Source organism: Procambarus clarkii, chromosome 16, assembly GCF_040958095.1.
Source record: "Procambarus clarkii isolate CNS0578487 chromosome 16, FALCON_Pclarkii_2.0, whole genome shotgun sequence".
In the NCBI taxonomy this organism is placed as follows: Eukaryota; Metazoa; Arthropoda; class Malacostraca; order Decapoda; family Cambaridae; genus Procambarus; species Procambarus clarkii.
Window position 1 is genome coordinate 46,209,113 of NC_091165.1, and position 11,047 is coordinate 46,220,159.

Sequence of the window (11,047 nt, forward strand, 5' to 3'; positions counted from 1 at the left end):
CTCGGCATCCCAAGGACGCTATAATTATATTAAACGTAAATCTGTTTCCAAGAACTTTGGATCAACCTTTGTGACCTCTTGGCTGTAACATTGGCTTACGTGACCTAAGGCTGTCTTAATCATTGACCATACCTCGGTGTAACCACAATCTGACTACTCGTGTGTATTACCACGTATTTTCCTACACCATTTGATAAGTGATGTAGTTCTTGATTCACTACCTCGTACTTTCTCCTATGTTGTATACTGCAACAGTACATCGACCTAATTCACGTTGAAGCGGCTACAACAGCAGCCACAGCTTCCAATGGCCATAATCATATCACTATTACTGTGATGCCTACAACAGACCTACGCACTTAACTCTGTCTGCAAAAGCTGCCACACGCCTACCATGAAATGTATATCATAGTAACTAGCATACATGGTGTTCTTGCTAATGCAAGCTTTCCAATTATTCATTAATGGAATTGCATTACTCGTACAATACCTTTGTCATTGCAACTATATTTAAATTCCTATTTCTAGCTCGGTGAATATTGTTTACCGAGACGCAGACAGTGGGCTTGATCATATTGCGTCTCACTATTTCTTATTAACTTTATCCCTTGCCCTCGGAGAATATACCCAAACACTTGCATTTGTAGAGTAGGAGGTTTTGCCTAACCAGCGCATGTCCCAAGATCCCAATACATGTCCAGGCTTTTGTTGTGATGCTCAGCTTCTCTGCTTAGTTACCGCACATGGTCTTATCCATTCAACTCGAGTGGTTGTACCTTTTAACCAGTGTTCTTCATTTCTTTCGACGTCCTTTGCTGCCTTAACTCAATTGATCCACCCACTCAACAGCTATCTCGACGGAGCTTCTCCTTTGGATCCCTACGAGACACCTTACTCTCCATTATGGTTTCACCTGCTTCATTAACCTGTCGATATCTGCCCAAATCTCCAGGCAGTGCACATTGGGCCCTTGTGTGTGCCATTATTCCAAGAATAATTACTAGCCAGACAATGACACACGACTGCATTTGACAAGAGCGTATTTACATAATCCTGAGCTTGTATTTATTTTACAAATTTAATACTGTACCTGGATGTTCTTCTACTCCCCAAGCCCGGCCGGAGGACAAGGCTTGACTCATTGAGCGCTTGGTCCAGCAAGCTATTGCTTGGAGCGGCCCGCAGGTCCACATATGCACCAACAGCCCGGTTGGTCCTGCACTTCTTGAAGAAACCTGTCAAGATTTCTCTTGAAGACGTCCACGTTTGTTCCAGCAATATTTCTTATGCTCGTTGGAAGTATGTTGAACAACCGTAAACCTCTGATGTTTATACAATGTTCTCTGATTGTGCCTTTGTGCCTACTCTTCAATGATTCTAATCTGAATTTTCCTTTCATATCGTTCACTTCACTATTTTGTTATTTTACTGGGATTTGGGAGCTGGCCCTCCAATTTTCGATGTGTATACTATATGATACCTCACTCATCTCCTTTCTAGGGAGAACATTTAGAGCTCTTAGAGACGATCCCAATAAATTGGGTGCTTTATCGTGTCTCTTTATGCCGTTTGTTTCTATGCTTAATGCCGTTGTTTCTGCTCTTAATGCCGTTTGTTTTCTGTATTCCCTCTTTCAGCAATCTCTCCTGCTCTTAAGGAGGAAGCAAGTATCGAACAGTACTAATGACGGACAGCAGGAGTGATGTGAATAGTACAACCATTGTGAGTGGATCTCTGGATTTGACGTTTCTCATAATCCTTCCTATCATTTTTCTGGATGATGCTAAATTTTTGTTATGCTCCCTTAACGTTATGGGAATAATAATGACTGATGCCTTATCATTTACATTATGCTTTCCTACTATGGGCAGATTTGGGTTGTGTTTTGTACCCTATATTTGGTTTAATGTCCTCACTTTTACCGTACCAGAGTTCCTGGAATTTATCACTGATAACAAAATGCTATTTTCTGCCGTCCAGTCGAAAATCTAATTGATATCTGTTTGTGCGTTATCAATGTTTTCAACAGAATTCAGTTTCATGCTGATTTTTGTCATCCGCAGAAGGTGATGCGACGCTGTGACTTGTATAAATGTCTATATGTGATATGAGAAAAAGGAAAAAAGTGGTGCAAGGACTACTCTGCGGTAGAGCTTTTAACTGCTTGAACTCTCTTTTGTTTGGTTGACAGTTGGTCTGTGTTCTGTTCCACCGAAATTTTAATACATCCGAGCAACTTTATCTGACATTCCCATTAACCTTATTTTGTGTGTTATCACTCTGGTTACATGTATCAAATGCCTTTGTGAAGTCTGCATATACCAAACTGCATTGTTTTTCTTCTAATGCCTCAGTGATTTTGTCGTAGTGGTAAAGTAGCTGCGAGAGGCATGATCTTCCACCTCTAAATCCATGTTGTCCTGGGTTGAGGTCGTCATGGGTCTCCATATAACTGGAACCTGCCTCCTGATCCCTTTCTTAAATACTTTTATTATGTGGGACGTTAGAGCGACTGGTCAATAATTCTTAGCCATTGCTTTGCTCCCTCCCTTGTAAGAGTAGCAAAATATATGAAATATATTGATTTAAGCGAATCCTGTATCTTCCCTGTGTGCAAGCTCTTTCTCCACACAATGCTACTGGCACTTGGCATTCCTTTATACATATTGAGTGAATGGGCATGTTGTCAATTTCTCCTTCAAAATCTGCAGAATTCGTGTCCGTATCAGTTATATTTTCAGGAGTTTGGATATCACGATTACCGTGTTATCTTCTGTATGAACCTTCACTTGTAAAAATAGGTCCAATACTGACTGGTTTTTTCTTTTTTCGCATATGTGAAGGAATATTTTCTTTTAATTCTCTTGAATGTCATATTTTTTTTTTAATTGCATTTCTAAAATTTGATATGATTGCTTTAGCCATTGCTAGAACTTTTAAAACTATTTAAATTATTGTTCTTATTGTTGAGATAGGTCGTGTCTCTTTAGCAGTTTTTTTCCTTCTTTTGTAGTCGCGTCTGATTGTTCTTTATACGTTGGCCCTCATTCTGGCTTTCAACAAAGGAACAAGTTTTAGACTGTGTGTTCTTTGGAAGTCAGTTGTTTTATGTCTTGTGTGGGATTATTATTACTGAAAACCTTCAATGGAATTATTTTTAAGTTCCCTGTCTATCTTTTCCCAGTCTGTCCTTTATTAAAATTGAATTTAATGAATAACCCCTAATACATGATCATTGTTTTAGGCTTATTACAGGTATTATGTTAGTTTGCTCTTAAATGAGCTTGTGGTCTAAGTATGTGGTATGCGACTGTAATGTCTTTGATTGTCTCCTTTGTTTGTGAAGTTCAGATCTAGAATATTTTCGTAATTAGGTGACTCTATCTGCTGGTTGAGTGAAAATTTGTCACAAAATCTAATTAGTTCTCTAATCTGAGGTTGGTTATGTCCAGATAGATTTCCTGGTACAATATTCTTGGTCGCTAGTCTCCATCTTAGACTGGGCAGGTTGATGTCACCTAGGAAGATTTCATTTATTGGGTTTGCCAGATTATCGTGACTATTCTCTCTGATTTGTGAAATCCTCAGCCGTTGTATCTGGTGGTTTGAATATTAGAATTTATAAGTTTTGTTTTATTACCAGTAGAGTTAACTACCACCTCATTTCTAGAGTTAAGCTCAGAGCATTCAAGGTCCTCTCTTGTATACAAACTTACTCCTTAAATATGGGAGCCGAGCGGACAGCACGCTGGACTTGTGATCCTGTGGTCCTGGGTTCGATCCCAGTCGCCGGCGAGAAACAATGGGCAGAGTTTCTTTCACCCTATGCCCCTGTTACCTAGCAGTAAAATAGGTACCTGGGTGTTAGTCAGCTGTCACGGGCTGCTTCCTGGGGATGGAGGCCTGGTCGAGGACCGGGCCGCGGGGACACTAAAAAGCCCCGAAATCATCTCAAGATAACCTCAATGTGAACTAATTACTATGTCACATCTATATAGATTATATTCTGGTATCCAAATCTCACTGTCAAAGTTCTCTTGCATGGATGTCTTTGAAAGGTCCAAATACTGCTTTTGGCTAGGTGAGGAGGTTATTTATGAACGGTAATTGGTTATTTCCTATTGTTTTCAGACCTTGTATGTTGGTAAAGATGAATGAGGTTACTCTATTTGGGGTAATTTGATGATCTTCATGCAGGTCCATTATGTGTGGGGATTGTCGGTTTTGTTCTGACCAGTACTAATTGTTGCAGGGTTGTTGCCTGTCGTAGCTGGAGCTCTGTTGTGAGGTGTAATTGCATGTGTGATTCTGGTATGCAAGTGGGTCTTCCAGCCAGTTCCATACACAATGTTCAACCTTTTGAAACCTCTTTCGCCTGGGTATAAATTTAACTGGCTTTTCTCCAAAGCCATTTCGTGTTTGCCACTCTATTTAGCATTCTGTGCCTTCAACGTGAAAGTATGGACAGCTGAGGGCGTAGCATTTTCTTTCCTTGAGTGAGGTTACGTACATGTCAGGATGGAGAAATCTACATGTTGATTCAAAGCAACATTTTCCTTTCGTTAGTATATTTAAAAACTTTTTGGGGATGGTTATAACAGCATTCTAATCCTTTTATATTTCCTGAATGTCTGCAAATGTCCCCTTACATATATGTACTTGTATAGATTTATATATACATTTTAATGGTTATGCACTAGTTAATTTGCTCGAAATATACTTAAAAGGGCTTTTCTATTGCAGGTGTGTTGGAGCTGCAGGTGTGTGCAAGGGCGATTCAGGTGTGTATGAGGGAGCTACAGGTTATGTCCACCGTCCCCTCCACATTGTCACTGCTGTTAAAACCACTTGTCGCAACACGTGGGGAAGCTCAGGTTACAATACATGAACACATTGCAGGTATGATATGTATACAGGTGTGTGAGGGAACTACAGGTATGTGCGAGGGCGCTACAGGTGTGTGAGGTAGCTCGGGTTACAATGCAGGAACACATTGCAGGTATGATAATTATACAAGTGATGTAGGTTTTAAATCATTGAGGACAACATTGGTTGTATTAACATCAATTCAGATGTTTCGTATCATAGGGCATTAGACATCAGTAAAAGCACTCGGGTAGATTTTATTAATTATTTTTTTTAATTATTTTTATTAATATTAATTTTATTAACGATGAAGATGCTGTTGATAATGTTCAAAGACTGACAACAGAAGAAGTATATACTTAAAATGTTTACAATATTAAACTAAATATTTTCACAAGCATAGTGAAGGTCAAGCGGACATAATATTCAATTATTAATATTCTTTGAAGTGAATGGTGGTGTTATACACTACTTTAAAGCCGTGTGTATACTATTCCAGTATGTTTGAAACTCGTAATCATGGAATTATTTTGATAGATCTTGAATAAATCGGCAACAAGAGTTAAAACATAAGAACATAGGAGTCAAGGAAACTGCAGAAAGGTCTATTGGCCCATACGAAGCAGCTCCTATTTATATCCACCCAAACTCAAGAGATCCTACGTCTGTTATGTTTCCCGGTAATTTGTTCTAAATCAACAACCCTGTTACCAAACTAGTATTTACCCAGGTGTTTCCTAAATCTAAACTTGTTCAATTTGTATCTATTATTTCACGTTCTATTCAGTGAAATATATAATACCTTATTAATATCTCCCTTATTATGCCTATTCATCCACTAGTACACTACAATCCGTGTCTCACACGGAAGGTGTTATGGCCTCACTCGACCAATATCCAGGTTCTTTATCTCAATCGCTGCTAATGGGCTTGATGCCTCTTCTTCACTGATCCCACCCCAAGTCAATAGTAAGTTATTGAGAATTGGCAGTAGCAAGTAATCTAGAAAGGAAAAGGGGAAGGGGGGGGGGATAGACAATACTAATCCGCACTCTCCCAGATATAATATATACTGTATAATCACTATATATTTACACATGAACATTGCGAGTGTCACTATTGCACAGGACACTAATACGACAAATTCTGCAGTCTTCTATCGCTGTGAGTCCACTATCTTGTGTTATACGTCACCCACGCTCAATGGTCCTCACACTGGCGAGTTCACCCTACTCAACACAACATGGGCCAGTCCTACATCGTAACGTCACTGTGCCAAAGACACCCCATTTCGTCTCTCCAGCAACACCCTGGCAGAAGTATCCAGCAACACACTAAGCCAAACTTCTCAACAGACGGCCAGTCCTGCCGTCTCGTAATTGAACTTCGCCTATCCTGGGTACGTCAGTCCAACCAATAACAATTCAAAGACAAAGCACTGTCTCTACACACAGCCACCACTTGTCCTTGCTGGATCAAGCTAGGGGCCAGATTCACGAAAGCACTTACGAACCTATACATCTTTTCTCAATCTTTGGCGGCTTTGTTTCCAATTATTTAACAGTTAATGAGCTCCGAAGCACCAGGAGGCTGTTTATAACAATAACAACAGTTGAATGGGAAGTTTTCATGCTTGTAGACTGTTTCATAAATGCAACCAAAGCCGTCAAAGATTGAGGAAAGGTGTACACGTTCGTAAGTGCTTGCGTAAATGCTTTCGCGAATCTGGCCCCTGACTGCTCAGATGAACTGATTTCTAGAGCACAAGACACCTTCCTTGTCACTTATGTGGACACAAGTCATTAGCAAGACAGTAAGTACATAAGTATAACATGATGGCGGCCTTTCACTGGGGAACCGAAAATATGATCGGGTGCACGCAATAGACTCTGCCATTTCTGCCCGAAACACTGTGCGTGCTAGTGGCTTTACGAGAATGCAAAGTCATCATTACTATGTAACCTCTTAACCCCCCAATGTTCTTGTCTGTATATAAAAAATGGCGTTGATATCACCATCTCCCTCACCAGTGAGCAATGTCATTGATCCACCATTAAAATGAACATGATCAGGAGCATTCCACAGATGGGGCAGACCTTGCTACACCTTCACCGTGTCCTCGTCACACCTACTGGAGTTGTAGTGCATTCCCACAAATAACGACGATATTGCCACATATCTCCACAGATTTTGATGTCACAGAAGGCTATTCTGAGCAATGTGTGAAGGAAAACACAAGCAGCTCGAGCACCTCTCCTCCACCCCCACACACAAACCACTCCAACCCCAATCTCACATCCTCAAAGCCCTCAGCCCAGCGCCTCACTGCAGTCCACACCAGCAATCACATTTGCCTGCCAACACCAACATTTTACGCCACACCTCATGTACAGTCCGAAGGTGGACGAGATGATGGCCCTTGCCGAAGCCTACGTAATGTCGGCAATCCACATGTCCAGTGGTAACATCTTTACATTCGGGGGCACGCCTTCCTCAATCACTAATAGCCAACTACTTGCCACCCATTAAAATACCCCCTGAACTCCTTGGCACCACAATTAGAGCACTAGAGGTCCGTCTACCCCCCATGTTATGCCAATATTACGGGGAACACACCCAGATCTACCAACCCTACCGAGAGAAGAGACAAATGTGGTCCCCCTCCTGTGGGAAATCTACCGGTGAATAATTTATTATTATTAATTTAATGTGGACTGTGTTGTAATTTTGTTTATAACTTGCCTAATACTTATTTGTAACTTCGGAGTGAACTGTGTTTAATTTAATGTCACCAGTAAAATTCCTTTCACACAAATTTAGGGGGTTATAATTAATAAATTTGGTTTACCATAATTAAACAGGTTAACATTATTATTGTCACTTAACCATAATCAATTGGTTAGTGTATATTGTTAGTATGAATGAATTATAAGCTTACCTGACTAGAAGGCTTCGACAATCAGAATGGAACCGGTGTAGACTACGTGAGTAGGCCAGCCAGACTTGTGGTCTCGTGGTTGTTATGCCCACGCATACACCAGTATGATCATACTGTGGCTGGTGTATGATGTGCTCAAACTATATAGTGATATCTTGGCTGATTAGCCTAGTATCACGAATATTGTAATTATTAGGAAATCTTTGAGAATCTATTATTGTTATTTCGTGTATTGCCAATGTGTGGCACATATAACCTACTAAATTATATTTATGTATGAAAGTTGTATGCCATGTAATTGTGGATATATATTAAGTCTAGTGTATAGCAGAAGCCTAAGGTCATGTAGCTTGAAAAATCTCCTTGTATGCTTATTGTATGTAATGCTACATAAATGCTATATAGGTAATATTATATGGATGGAGAACGAATACATTTAGGTCTTGAATGTATTATTCATATAAATACTGTGTAATTTCCATTCCATTGTTGTTCCTTGCATTGTCCTTGTCATGTCATTAAATGAAGTTATAGCACTGTGATAGGTATACCACCTAGATAAACTTTTGATACACATATTGTATATATATATTATTGTATACATGTGTATTAACGACTGGCCGAAGTCTTGAAATTCCTCCCTTAACCCCCCCCCCCCCCCGTTGAGTACCGACTCGTGCCAATGTTACCGTCTTACCAATACGAATTCTTTGTGCACCTAATTTTATATCTTGGTAAACTCTTTAATGTACTGAATTCTTGATATGCATTATTATGTAAGGCTGTGTATTATAATCTTAATTTAGTTATATATTAAATTATGATAGTTAATGTTCTTGATAGGTCTGAATATGAGCTTGAGATTTGAATGATGAGTCAGTAGACTCACCGAGGTTGGATACAGTATTGCGTCTCGGCTAGCTTGGCTAAAGGCGGCACTACTCTCTGATCATCTGAGGCGAGCGCATCTGTGGCGTTACGGTCTGGGGATTGTGACCTATTTGTGTTATTTGACTGCTAGGATGTTAGGCATGTTGCTGTAATGGTTTGCCGTGGATCTTTTCTACCGTTGTGCATCATGTATACCAGGTTGTAGGTTTTCTTACATGTCTTAGTGAGGTGATTTATTCTGAGGAACTTAAATTAAGTAATGCCAGGTGCTGTATTTGATATCGTTTCCTCATACCTCATCTGTTACTGGTTGTGACACCACCACCCTTTTTGGTATTAGCAGCATAATAGGCACTAGCGTCCCACTGTGCCAGGATAGAGCCTAGTGTCAGCTAGTGGTGATTGTACGCAGTTTCCAGACCGGTTGTTGATCATGCCCAGTTGTTGAGAAGCTGGATAAAGTAATTGTGTGTGAGTTAGTAGATGGTATTATATAAAATATTATAGTGCATATTATGTATATACGAGTGTTTGTATGTAAGTGTACAGGTAAAGTGCCCATTTGGGCGAGTGGGAAGTTGGGCCAGAGGGAAGGGTAGGCCAGAGAGTTCCCATGTGAGAGGGAATAGTGCCAGGGCTTAACCCAAATGCAGGCCTTGAATTATGGTATACATTCTTCACCAAACAAGTTCACCCATGCATCAAGGAAAGTCCCAACAGCATCGGAAGTCCCAACCAGCGTGTGTGTGTGTGTGTGTGTGTGCTCACCTAATTGTGCTTGCGGGGGTTGAGCTTTGGCTCTTTGGTCCCGTCTCTCAACTGTCAATCAACTGGTGTACAGATTCCTGAGCCTACTGGGCTACTGTGTGTAAAAGGAGCTGTGCTCAGCGGGCAGGCTGTACAGTTATTTATGTATACAATAGGGTGGTGGTTGTTGCGGGATGATAGAGAGGTTGTCGGTGTTGTGGTCTGTATTGTGTAGGTGAGGAATGTGGTGTGGTGTTCATGGTATGTAGATACCCTAAGTGAGTGTCTGTTGGCTAGGTTCTTCCTGTATATATGTTTATGGGTCGTGTGTTTACCATGAGGTGGAGGATCACACTCGTGACGAAGTCGTCTCATCGGGTGTTGTAGATGCACATCAGATCTTGGGTTTGAATTCGTTGGAGCTTTTTGTTTGTTTTGGCTGACCCCCTCCATTGTGTTTCCTTGACGTGGTGAGGGGGTTCACGTACACCTCTCTGGGACCGGTGAGGGTCCCCTTTCCTGTCCCTCTTTGGGAGTTGTACGTGTGAATGAACACAAACGTAGGGGGTCTTGGGCGTCAACAGCCCACACGCTGGAGGGATCGCCCGTGAGTGGCTGCCCTAAGTGGATGGCTGGGTGTCCAGGCTAGGGTGAAAGGGAGAATGAGATATTTGCACAAGTGTAGGAGAATGGACGAAGCAATAGGACTCTACTGTTTAAAAGGGGGAGCACCCCTGGGGACAAAGCATCCCTTCCTGCACTGGCCCGCGCTCGGCCTTCCTGGCTGCCCTCATACGTGGTATCCCTTGGTTCCAGGCCCCAGACCTTTTACAATACATGATATATGGATACATACACGACCTCTCTTACCCAGGCTCATGGGGTAGGCGACCAGGCACCTGAGTCGGACTGCGATGGAAGACCGGGCTCTGTAGCCCCTGCTACATTGGGCCCAGACAAGACTACTCCGAACCCGCTCCCCTCCCTCCACTGTGGTAGGGTCGAGTTCCAAGTCCCCAGTGGTTACCACCTCGTCCCCTGTCACGGCTCCATCACTTATTGTGACTACTGGGCCTTTTAACCCCCTCTCTGGGGGTTCTCAACGCCGTCCCCGCCATGGCCTCACTTGCACGATACTTTCCCATACTAATACGTACCACGCCTTGTTTGATCCCGCTACATGGGCTAAATACTTTGATTTCCACCATCTGGATTCGACACCGATGGTCACTCTAAGTCAGTGCAATTCTCCCCAGGCTCGCTGCCTCAATTGCGGTGAGTCCCCCCTACCTTCTCCTGCTCATGTATACACTACAAACATGAGAAATCCGTCCTCAACTTGAAACACCGGGATTGTCTGACTTTTCCTGAAGCAAGCGAGACACCAAGTTCGCCGTCTTGCCCTTTTTGTTGGCATATCTCACGCTCTCGTGTTGCGTTCTACCTCTCCTCGTCCTTCCCTCTTTACTCGGTCTCACAACCGTTTCCAGATCTTAGACCCGGACATGCCCACCACCTCCACCCCTGTTCTTTTACGTTCTGTCACAATGGGACCCCCCTCTTCCTGATTCTCCATCTGGAGTTTCCCCTCTTCCTGCCCAGTCT